This window comes from Triticum aestivum, chromosome 1D, assembly GCF_018294505.1.
Source record: "Triticum aestivum cultivar Chinese Spring chromosome 1D, IWGSC CS RefSeq v2.1, whole genome shotgun sequence".
Classification (NCBI taxonomy): Eukaryota; Viridiplantae; Streptophyta; class Magnoliopsida; order Poales; family Poaceae; genus Triticum; species Triticum aestivum.
In genome coordinates, this window is record NC_057796.1 from 460,269,967 (window position 1) to 460,282,565 (window position 12,599).

General features: G+C 48.9%; 1 long non-coding RNA gene across 1 annotated transcript in view; it reads left to right on the plus strand.

Annotated features, from left to right (window-relative positions):
* Window positions 1-5,961: 5,961 nt before the first annotated feature.
* LOC123175405 (uncharacterized) overlaps window positions 5,962-12,599 on the plus strand; it is a 12,907-nt gene continuing 6,269 nt past the window's right edge. The window contains exon 1 of the long non-coding RNA XR_006487879.1: window positions 5,962-6,043. This is a non-coding gene — a long non-coding RNA (uncharacterized lncRNA). The remainder of the gene's footprint in view (window positions 6,044-12,599) is intronic.

Genomic DNA, 12,599 nt, shown 5'->3' on the forward strand with positions numbered 1-12,599 from the left:
ATAGAGATAACATGACTTTGTGCAATTGTGCTCGTTAATGGGCAAGGTATGTAATTAGACTGTGTCATTGCAAAAAATATTGAAACATGCAAACCAACCTATGGTTGTATGGTTAGGAAGACAGTGGTATCCCAACCCACTAAGGTTCAAATCCCGGTGCTCACTTGTATCCTGTATTTATTTTAGGATTTCCGACGGTGCGCGTTCAGTGGAAGGAGACGTCCCGTCGACTACAAGTCTACAAGGTGTCTACGGTGACTTCGTAAAATTTCAAGATGATATGTCGGCTCAATCTGTCGGAGGTGCTCAGAGGGCTACATGTGTGTACGCGTTCATAGGGGTGAGTGTATGGGCATATATATGAGCGCATGCATCTGTACTGTGTTTAAAAAAAATTGAAATATGAACATATAAAAATAGATATGCGATGGCGTGTGTGGCGTGACCTCGTTCGTGATGGGGTTGATCAAACCATGGAGGGCCATTGGATTACCATCCTACGGCTTCGAAGTGCAAAAGCGCCTGCGGCAATTCTAGATTTATTATTTATTCTATATCTATTGTTTTGGAAAAAAATGATTGGTAGTATGTTTCCTTGGCAATACGTTTGCGCGGTCGTATTACGCTATGTGCGTCTCTTTTGTGGATCTTTAAGGAATGAATAAAGGAGTCAGAATATATTTAACATATCTAATATATGTGCGGTTATCATGTGTGTCACCTAGCTGACCACCTGATCGAGGGATGCGCTAGAGGGAGTTGGCCTAATGCATCGTGTGTTGGACCAACAGAAGGCTCCAAACACGTACGTCACACAACGCCCAGCTGGCCGCCTGATATGGTGATGCACTGGAGGGAGCTGGCTCAGTGCAGTGTTTTGCGCCAACGGACGGCTCCTGACACAGCACGCAACACCCATCAGGTCGTCTGATCTTGCAATGCGCTGGAGGGAGTTGGCTCAATGTTTCGTGCGTCGGGCCAACAGACTACCCACACATCACGAAACTCCTGGCCGGCCGCCCGAACCAGCAATGCTTTGGAGAAAGTTGGCTCAATTAATGCTCCGCGTGTTGGGCCAACGGATGGCTCCTGACATGTCACACAACTCCTATGCGGTTGTCTAATCTGACAATATGGTGGAGGGAGCTGGCTCAATCCATCACGTTTTGGGTTAACAGATGGCTCAATTGGCCATCTAATCCGACAATGCGCTAAAGGGACCTTGCTCAATGCAACGAGAATTGGGCCAATGAACGGCTCCCAACATGTCACGCAATGCCTTGCTGAGTGTCTAATTCGATGATGCGCTGGAGGGAGTCGTCTTAGTGCACTACGCTTGTGCGAACGGACGGCTCCAGACACTTTTCGCAACACCCAACTGGTTGTGTGATCCTGTAATGCGCTAGAGGGAGTTGTCCTATGTGTCGCGTGTTTGTCCAATAGACTGCTCCTGCCACATCATGCAACTCTTGGCTGTCCATCTAATCTGTTAATGCTATGGAGAAAGATGGCTCAATGTGCCGCGTGTTGGGCCAACGGACAGCTCCTGACATGTCACACAACACCTGGCTGGTTGTTTAATCCGGCAATGGCTTTGAGGGTGCCATCTCAAATGCATCGCGTGTTGGTCGACGAACCGCTCTGGAAACATCACACGATGCTCAACTAGCTTTCTGATCCGGCAATGTGCTAGAGAGAGCTTGTTCAATGTGACGAGAATTGGGCCAACGGACGACTCCTGACACGTCATGCGGTGCCTTGTTGGGCGTCTGATCTGGCAATGCGCTTGAGGAGTTGTCTCAATGCACCGTGTGTTGGTCCAATGGATGACTCAAGAAAAGTCTCGCATCCGTACGACTGTGCGAACATTCATGCTAGATGAGATCTCAATAGATTTTGTGTTACTATACTCTATGCCTTCTCTAAAGTTAAGGCACACAATTGCCATGCCCTCGAAAGAAAAAAAATCGAGAACTTATTTGGGGACAATATGAGGAGTTGCGGGCGTGTCCGGACGTACACGAGCAAGGCTCCACATTAGATGCAGCGAACTGACAACCCCATCTACAGCCACTTTAGCGAAAAGATCATGGTTGCAAAGGCGTTCATCAGGACCGCATCCGGGAGGAAGGTCGCCGGATCTCGCGTGCTTTGGGGTTGGAACCGAGGCTCACACGCGTCGTGCTGGGTGACATTGTAATAAGCTGGAGGTGGCCTCTCACTGGGAAAAGCCCGACAGCAGGCCTACCTCGAGGCACGATGAGCCTACCTCGGACCTGGTGTGTCTTGATTTTAGACCGAGCTTGCCCTTTCAATTCTTTGGCTAGCCAAAATATTGGTTGTGTTTTCGGTGGCCCATAGGGTGGCCAATATTGGCAAGAAACACTAACTCCCAAAATCATAATAAAAACATAACATCAAACCTCTCCCCTCCTGAAACCCTCGTCTCCACCAACCATGCTGCCGCCACCACTACATATCTACCGTTTGAGCTACTCAAGGAGATCTTCTTTCGCCTCCCGCGAAATGAGCCTGTGTGCCTCGCGCGTGTCTCCCTCGCCAACAAGAAATGGAGCGGTCTTCTCTCTTGCCATGCCTTTCATGGTCGCTACCGTAAGTTCCATGGATCTACCCCCATGTCGGGGTTCCTTTATTCCTGAGTCATCACCATAGTCACAATACTGAAATCCTCGTTGCATGTTTTGTTCTTCTTTCTCGTTATTGTGTTCCCGTATCCCCATGACATAGTCACCTGTGTCTGGATATACAATGATTGGTGTCGTCACACCGAGAGGGCCCTAAGATTACCTCTCCATCATCGGAGGAGAAAATCCCACTCTCAATCTATCTAGTCCCTTGTCAAACTTTTTGATGAACCTGTAAGTTGTCGTTATGATCACCGTGTTACAGGTGAAATTTGAGCAACCCCAAATCCCACCGTACGGTAATAAGTGACTACGATACTCTCATGGTCTAAGGAGAAAAATCACATATTAACACTCTGTGTTACTATAATTGAGTACAAATGATATTAACCCAATTCATCACAAACGAGTTTGGATCGATTCAATATGATCGTTCTTCTAACATCATAATCTCAATATTGTTCTAGGACTATCTTTATACTTAACGATATCATAGGAACCGGAAAACGCGATCACCAACAACACTTGAGCTAGTTCTAGAGGCAAAACTAGGAATATTTTATTTATTGTTTATCATTCCACACGTGCATATGAGTTTTCCATTAAATCGCATATTCCACGTTATAGCATAGAATATAAACTCTATAATTACAAATATGAAAATATAATAATAGAAATATACATCATAGGTTCATTTTGCATCAGGGGTCCACTACTAATTTTTCAAAGACCGCGTGCACTAATACTTTTTTGCAGTACTGCTTGTTGATTTTTGTTGCTAATCGATTAGCTATTGTTCTTCTTTTTCTTCTTCTGCCTACGAGGAAGTTCATTTTCAAGATTAGTTTTTTCTTTTATTATTGTTTTCTTTATCTTCTTTTTATGTTTGCAGTGATAGTGTTTTCTAGAAGAAGAAATAAGTGGCAAAAAATTATGATTTTTTTGTTTTCGTCTTACTGTTTCCATAATGTTCTCCTTATGTTATTTAGGTACATACTATTAGTATTTTGTATGAAAATGTTTTTTTCAAATATAAGAATAAGTGGGAAATGTGTGTCATACTTTAGAGGTTCATTGGTAATCTATGTGTCACACATAGCGGTCCACTGGAATATGTTTTCAAGTTTTTTTTTGTTACTTCCTCTCTATTGTTTTCTTCATATTCTTTTAAAATCCTAGGAGATTTTATTGAGAAATAAATATTTGAAACTACACATTTGTGTCACGCATAAGAACATATCTTTGGAAAATCTTGAAGGAACAAATATATGAATGAAAATAGATTTGTGTTCACAAAGTCTGTATGTCGGTTAATTTATGATGAGAACATAGGTAAAGTTTAAATCGTGGTTATGGGGAAAGACTTTGAGACCTTGTTTGACAAGTGTGCAACCCAACATAAGTAGCTGGAAAAGTAGCAAGTGCATCATCATCTACTAGCATCCCTATATCCCACTTTGTTCTCAAGCTATGTTCAAGCCTGTCTTATCAGCTAAAATAACAAGAATATCAAAAGGTGAGTTCAGAAACTACAGAGAGGATGAAAATGAACCATTCAATGATGCTTTCGATAGTATTGGTTGGTGAAAGGTGAATGCACTTAGGTACCAATTGTTGCAAAATTGAAAAAAAAGGTTCCTAACTATCCTGGCTACCCCTGTATCTTCAGAGTCAACTTTTAGCACGCGTGGAAAGATTTTAGGTATGTCAACTTGTCATATTTAACTTTCCATATGAACTTGTCAACTGGTCACCCTTGAACTTAGATTTTTTAACTTGGGTGCTATTAGATGACTATATGAGTTCTCTAAGACCTGGTATGGTCCAAGGCTTGGTGTGTGGTGCAAGTTATATCAAGGGTGCACACCGATACTTGAATGTGTGGTATGTTTTCTATCTTTTTTCTTACATGTTTTCCTATTCTGTATATTGGATGTCATGTGTGGATTTGGCTAACTTCTACAATTTTAGCTCAGGGATGAGGATGAGGAGCATGATGTTGGGAACATCAAGTTACACACGAATGCGGAGGAGGTCAACAAGTGGTAACTATTCTTCCAAGATGTTTCAAAATGTAGCTCCTAAGTCCTAACTGTCTTATTTATGCTCTACTTGTTGTGGGAACGAAAGACTAAATAGAGGCTTTTTGTAGTGGTAAACTAAACTTTATTAATCAAATGTAAGGTTTATAGGGATGATATAAGGGTCATCGGGGCCCCAGCTACAAGTGGCGACCATGATCTAAAAAACAAGAAAATTAATCTAGACTGTGGGCTTCAAAACTCATGGCGCGACCTTCAAATATAAATTCACATATGTCAAAATCTATCACCCAGGCGATGTTTCCTTTGATGATTATGCCATATCTGCTGGTGCCACTTTTGACTCTTTTTTTTAGGTTTTCCACTTTTGACTAAAGAGTGGAGTTTTTTTTTTTGAGAAGTTGGGCCCACTTGTAGCTGGTCCATTTGGATCGAATCCGGCCAAACCCGGACCGCGTCCGAACCGATGACCGACGAGGCATGGAATGGCTCAGTCCTCGGTAGAAAGAGAGGAGAGAGAGGGAGGGGGACATCGGCACCATGAGCTACTCCTAAAATCCTAAAGAGACGAGAGAGAGGGAGAGGGAGGGAGTAGAATCGTCTGATTACCAGAAACATTTTATGATTTTTGAAAATCACAAACAATTTTTCAAAATCACGAACATGTTTTGAATCCCAAACGATTTCTGATTTCCTGAACAATTTTTTAAAACCATGAACACTTTTGCAAAATCACAAACACTTTTTGAATACACTAGAACATTTTTGAATCCACGAACATTATTTTGATTTTGCGTGGAATTTTTCAGAATTGTGAACATTTTTGTATTTGTGAACATTTGTCAAATTCATGAAATATTTCTGAATATGCGAACATTTTTCAATATCACAGACTTTTTTTGAATCTGCGAACATTTTTTTTCAAAATCCTGATATTTTATTTTATTTTTCGAAATCACAAACTCTTTTTGGAATTTGGAACATTTTTTCAAATTCCTGAACTTTTTTTATTTTGGAAACTTTTTTTAAATCACAAACAAAAAGTGACGAAAAAGAAAAGGGGTGCCCTCGGTAGAAGAGTGGAGGAAAGGGGCTCCTAAAATCCCGGAATCCGTCCGGTTACAGGAAACCACTCGAGCGTTGCGATATACTGTATCCACGAGTTGGTTATACAGATGGGTTCCAAGCTGTAGAATTGTTACTTTTTCGCCAAGCTGTAGAATTCGGTGCAGAGGCTACCTCCAATCCATAACCATAAACCCCACCCCCTCCCCATCAGCTAGCAACCCCAACAGACGCCGTCCGTCCGAGGAAGCCAAGCCATCGTGCAATCTGCGCCCTAGTCCAGCCAGCCAGGTTTTTCTCCTCTCTCCCACTTTCGCCTTCGCCTTCTACGTCCTATGAGGGTTTCGACTTCCAGGGCTTGCATGCAGTTCGACTTAGTACTGACTTCCTTGCTGATCGTCTACGAAACAAATCGGGTTTAATCAGGTTCCTAATATTCGTTTGACTTGCCCGCTGAAACCGCCGAATCAATTGTATCTTGTACCCAATTCTGCATTATGGCAATACGAATGATTTTTGCATGCCTTAGTAGCTATTTGATTGAATCAAGCTATGAAGTATCTTTATCAAGTTAGATATCTTCTTCATTGTGCCCTGTTAGTTAGGAAGAATGGGATTGCACGAATCGATAATCATTGATCGTGTGCATGGTGCACATATATAGGTAGAGGGTGGACCGGCCTCTACTTGTCTCCCAAGATATACAAATATACGGGGGGAGAGAGAGATACAACGGTATAAATACAGACCCTAGTCCTATACATATGCAGTGTACAACGTACGCTCAACACCCCCCGCAGTCGAAGCGTCGCCGGAGACACAGAGACTGGACCGAAACTCCTCAAAGACTGGGGTCGGTAGTCCCTTAGTCATGACATCGGCAAACTGCTGAGTGGTAGGAACGTGTAGAACACGAACCTTCCCAAGAGCCACCTGCTCGCGAACGAAGTGAATATCGAGCTCAATATGCTTCGTACGGCGATGGTGTACGGGGTTGGCGGAGAGGTACACGGCGGAGACGTTGTCACAGTAGACGATCGTGGCCTTGGGAACCACACAGAGCAACTCCTGAAGAAGCTGACGGAGCCAAGAGCACTCAGCAACGGCGTTAGCCACCGCCCGATACTCCGCCTCGGCGCTCGAGCGAGAGACCGTGGGCTGCCGCTTGGACGACCACGATATCAGCGAAGGCCCGAGGTAGACACAATAGCCTGACGTAGAACGACGTGTGTCTGGGCAGCCAGCCCAATCAGCATCGGAGTAGGCGACCATGTCGATGCAGGAGGAAGCCGTCAGGGTGAGCCCCATGGTCATAGTGCCGCGTATATACCGAAGGATACGCTTCACCAGAGTCCAATGGGAATCACGCGGGGAGTGCATATGGAGGCACACCTGCTGAACTGCATACTGCAGGTCAGGCCGAGTGAGGGTGAGATACTGCAGGGCGCCAACGATGGAGCGGTAGAACGCCGCATCTGGCGCAGGGGAACCCTCCAAAGCAGAAAGCTTCGCCTTGGTGTCAACAGGCGTGGACGCGGTCTTGCAATTAAGCATGCCCGCGCGCTCAAGAAGCTCATGAGCGTACTTCTGCTGATGCAGAAAGAACCCGTCGGCACGACGAACGACCTCAATGCCAAGGAAGTAGTGCAGCGCTCCAAGATCCTTGAGGGCAAACTCATCACGTAGACGAGCCGTGAGCTGCTGAAGAAGCCTAGGCGAGGATGCCGTCAGGATAATGTCGTCCACATAGAGCAGCAGATAGGCAGTGGCAGTGCCCTGATGATAGACGAACAACGACGCGTCGGAGCGGGTTGTATGAAACCCAAGCTGCTGTAGGAACCCGGCCATACGCTGGTACCATGCCCTGGGGGCCTGCTTCAGTCCATAGAGGGACCGAGAGAGCAGGCAGACATGGTCGGGATGCTCGGCGTCAACAAAACCAGTCGGCTGCTCGCAGAAGACCCGCTCCGTGAGATGGTCGTGCAGAAACGCGTTGGAAACATCCAACTGATGCACTGGCCAGGCCCGGGAGACCGCTAGCTGAAGCACTGTACGGATCGTGCCCGGTTTAACAACCGGAGCGAAGGTGTCGGTGAAGTCCACACCGGCGCGCTGGCGGAAACCGCGCACCACCCAACGAGCCTTGTAGCGCTCGAGAGAACCGTCGGGTTTGGTCTTGTGGCGGAACACCCATTTGCCACTGATGACGTTGGCGTGAGGGGGTCGCGGCACAAGATGCCATGTGCGGTTGCGCTGCAACGCGTCAAACTCCTTGCGCATCGCGGCGAGCCAATGTGGATCGCGGAGAGCGGCGCGTGCGGACGAGGGTATGGGCGACGGTGGAGAGGATGATGTCGACACCGCGCACGCGTACTCGTCAGCAGCATAGCGCATGCTGGGGCGGTGGATGCCGGCGCGGGACCGTGTCACCATGCCGGTGGAAGGCGGGTCGGCTGCGGCGGGGGTGACGGACGGGGGTGATGAAGAGTCCGTCACGCCCGGCGTCACAGCGGGACCGAAGCCGGCTGCAGGAGCGGGGCCAGCCGAGGTGGAGCCGGCCGGGGCTGGGCCAGGTACGTCGCCCGACGGGGTGGAAGCCGAGGGGCCACCCGGGGCCATGCAGGGCCGCGCTGGGGGCGTACAGTCGGGGTCGCGGCAGAGGGGCCCGCGGGGGGGCGCGCCGAGGCCGCACCAGGAGGAGCCGGCAGTAGCCGCGCCGGGGCCAGGAGAGGCCGCGCCGGGGGCATCACCGAGTCCGCATCCGGGACACCATCAGGGAGCGCCGAGTCTGCTGCAGAGGGTGGAACCTGATGAAAAGGGAAAACCCGCTCGTCAAAGTACACGTGTCGAGAGGTGTACACACGGTGGGAGACGGGGTCGTAGCACTGGTAACCTTTGGTGTTAGGAGGGTAGCCTAGGAAGATACATGCTACGGAGCGAGGAGCGAGTTTGTGTGGTGAGGTGGAGGCGGTGCTAGGATAACACAAACATCCGAAGCTGCGAAGACCATCATAGGAGGGAGGGGAACCAAAAAGAAGGTGGTGGGGTGTGTAGTTCCAGCATGGACGACAAGGCCTAATGTTAACTAGGAGAGTGGCGGTGGCGAGAGCGTCAGGCCAGAACCGAGGGGGCACGTTGGAGTGAAACAACAACGTGCGGACGCAATCGTTAAGAGTGCGGAGGATCCGCTCGGCGCGGCCGTTCTGCTGAGATGTGTAGGGGCATGTGAGACGAAAAGTGGTACCGTGAGAGGTGAGAAGATGGCGAGTGGCAGCATTGTCAAACTCTTTGCTGTTGTCAGTCTGAAGGGCGAGGATAGGGTGCCCGAACTGGGTAGTGACGTAGGAGTAAAAGGCCGTGAGAGTGGCGAGAACATCGGATTTGCGACGGAGCGGAAACGTCCACGCAAAGTGAGAGAAATCATCAAGTAAAACAAGATAATATATGAAACCGGTGTTGCTCGCAACGGGAGATGTCCAAACATCACTATGGATTAACTGAAACGGAAAAGAAGAAATAGTGTTTGACTCGCTAAACGGTCGACGAATGTGCTTGCCGAGACGGCAAGCATGACAAGTGTGCTCGTCGAATTTATTACATGAAAATGAAAAACTCTTGAGAATCTGGCGAAGGACGGTGGAGTTGGGGTGACCCAAGCGTGCGTGCCAGAGGTCGACACCGGCGGCGAGGGCGACTGGTGAGGCGGTGGCGGTGGAGGCGGAGTGCACCGGGTATAAGTCGTCGGGGCTGTCACATCGGTGGAGCACCATCCGCGTACGGGCGTCCTTCACAGAGAAACCAAGGGCATCAAATTCAACGGTGAGAGGATTGTCACGTGCAAGACGACGAACGGAGACAAGATTTTTAACTAGGTTAGGTGAGACAAGAACATTAGTCATGTCAATTGTTGGGGAACGTAGCAGAAATTCAAAATTTTCTACGCATCACCAAGATCAATCTATGGAGTTTACTAGCAACGAAGGGAAGGGGAGTGCATCTACATACCCTTGTAGATCGCGATGCGGAAGCGTTGCAAGAACGCGGATGAGGGAGTCGTACTCGTAGCGATTCAGATCGCGGTTGATTCCGATCTGAGCACCGAAGAACGGTGCCTCCGCGTTCAACACACGTGCAGCCCGGTGACGTCTCCCACGCCTTGATCCAGCAAGGAGAGAGGGAGAGGTTGGGGAAGACTCCGTCCAGCAGCAGCACAACGGCATGGTGGTGATGGAGGAGCGTGGCAATCCCGCAGGGCTTCGCCAAGCACCGCGGGAGAGGAGGAGGAGGGAGAAGGGTAGGGCTGCACCGAAAGAGAGACGTTCTCATGTGTCCTGGGCAGCCCAAACCTCAACTATATATAGGGGGGAGGGGGCTGCGCCCCCTTTAGGGTTTCCACCCCCAAGAGGAGGCGGCCAGCCCTAGATCCCATCAAGGGGGGCGGCCAAGGGGAGGAGAGGGGGGCGCCCCACTAGATGGGCCCTAAGGCCCATCTGGACCTAGGGTTTGCCCCCTCCCACTCTCCCATGCGCTTGGGCCTTGGTGGGGGGGGGGGCGCACCAGCCCACCTGGGGCTGGTCCCCTCCCACACTTGGCCCACGCAGCCTTCTGGGGCTGGTGGCCCCACTTGGTGGACCCCCGGGACCCTCCCGGTGGTCCCGGTACATTACCGATAACACCCGAAACTTTTTCGGTGACCAAAACAGGACTTCCCATATATAAATCTTTACCTCCGGACCATTCCGGAACTCCTCGTGACGTCCGGGATCTCATCCGGGACTCCGAACAACATTCGGTAACCACGTACATACTTTCCCTATAACCCTAGCGTCATCGAACCTTAAGCGTGTAGACCCTACGGGTTCGGGAACCATGCAGACATGACCGAGACGTTCTCCGGTCAATAACCAACAGCGGGATCTGGATACCCATGTTGGCTCCCACATGTTCCACGATGATCTCATCGGATGAACCACGATGTCGTGGATTCAATCAATCCCGTATTCAATTCCCTTTGTCTATCGATATGTTACTTGCCCGAGATTCGATCGTCGGTATCCCTATACCTTGTTCAATCTCGTTACCGGCAAGTCTCTTTACTCGTTCCGTAACTCACATCATCCCGTGATCAACTCCTTGGTCACATTGTGCACATTATGATGATGTCCTACCGAGTGGGCCCAGAGATACCTCTCCGTTTACACGGAGTGACAAATCCCAGTCTTGATTCGTGCCAACCCAACAGACACTTTCGGAGATACCTGTAGTGCACCTTTATAGTCACCCAGTTATGTTGTGACGTTTGGTACACCCAAAGCATTCCTACGGTATCCGGGAGTTGCACAATCTCATGGTCTAAGGAAATGATACTTGACATTAGAAAAGCTCTGAGCAAACGAACTACACGATCTTGTGCTAGGCTTAGGATTGGGTCTCGTCCATCACATCATTCTCCTAATGATGTGATCCCGTTATCAACGACATCCAATGTCCATGGTCAGGAAACCGTAACCATCTATTGATCAACGAGCTAGTCAACTAGAGGCTTACTAGGGACATGGTGTTGTCTATGTATCCACACATGTATCTGAGTTTCCTATCAATACAATTCTAGCATGGATAATAAACGATTATCATGAACAAGGAAATATAATAATAACCTATTTATTATTGCCTCTAGGGCATATTTCCAACAGTCTCCCACTTGCACTAGAGTCAATAATCTAGTTCACATCACTATGTGATTAACACTGACAGGTCACATCACCATGTGACCAACATCCAAAGAGTTTACTAGAGTCAACAATCTAGTTCACATCACTATGTGATTAACACTCAGTGAGTTCTGGTTTGATCATGTTATGCTTGTGAGAGAGGTTATTAGTCGACGGGTCTGAACCTTTCAGATCCGTGTGTGCTTTACGAATATCTATGTCATCTTGTGGATGCTACCACGCGCCACTTGGAGCCATTTCAAGTAATTGCTCTACTATACGAATCCGGTTTACTACTCAGAGCCATCCGGATTAGTGTCAAAGTTCGCATCGACGTAACCCTTTATGACGAACTCCTTTTCACCTCCATAATCGAGAAAATTCCTTAGTCCACTAGATACTAAGGATAAGTTCGACCGCTGTCATGTGATCCATTCCCGGATCACTATTGTACCCCTTGACCAACTCATGGCAAGGCACACTTCATGTGCGGTACACAGCATAGCATACTGTAGAGCCTATGTCTAAAGCATAGGGGACGACCTTCGTCCTTTCTCTCTCTTCTGCTGTGGTCAGGTCTTGAGTCTTACTCAATACTCACACCTTGTAACACAGCCAAGAACTCCTTCTTTGCTGATCTATTGTGAACTCTTTCAAAATCATGTCAAGGTGTGCGTTCTTTGAAAGTATCATCGGGCGTTTTGATCTATCTCTATAGATCTTGATGCCCAATATGTAAGCAGCTTTTATCCAGGTCTTCCTTTGAAAAACTCCGTAATTGGAGGGAGACGGCGCCGAGTGAAGTGCAGCGAGCAGAGCGGGATCCCATGGAGCCGGCGGGAGCGAGTAGCTACCGGGCGGAGCTGGTGTAGGCGGCGGCGCATAGCCGAAGGACGCCGGCGGAGGCGCGTAGCCGCCCGGCGCGTAGCCGCCCAGCGCGAAGCCCAGCGCATAGCCACCAGGGGCGTGGCCGCCCCCACCCGCCTGGGAGGGTGCAGCGGCGAGGTGTGCCTGCGGGCCGGCCGGGTGCGGCCCAAGGATGCCCGAGGCCCATGGGACCGGCATGTGGTAAGCGTGGACCACGCCGGTCCACGGGTTAGGGCCGACGGCCCAGGGCGGGGAGGGCTGATGTTGGC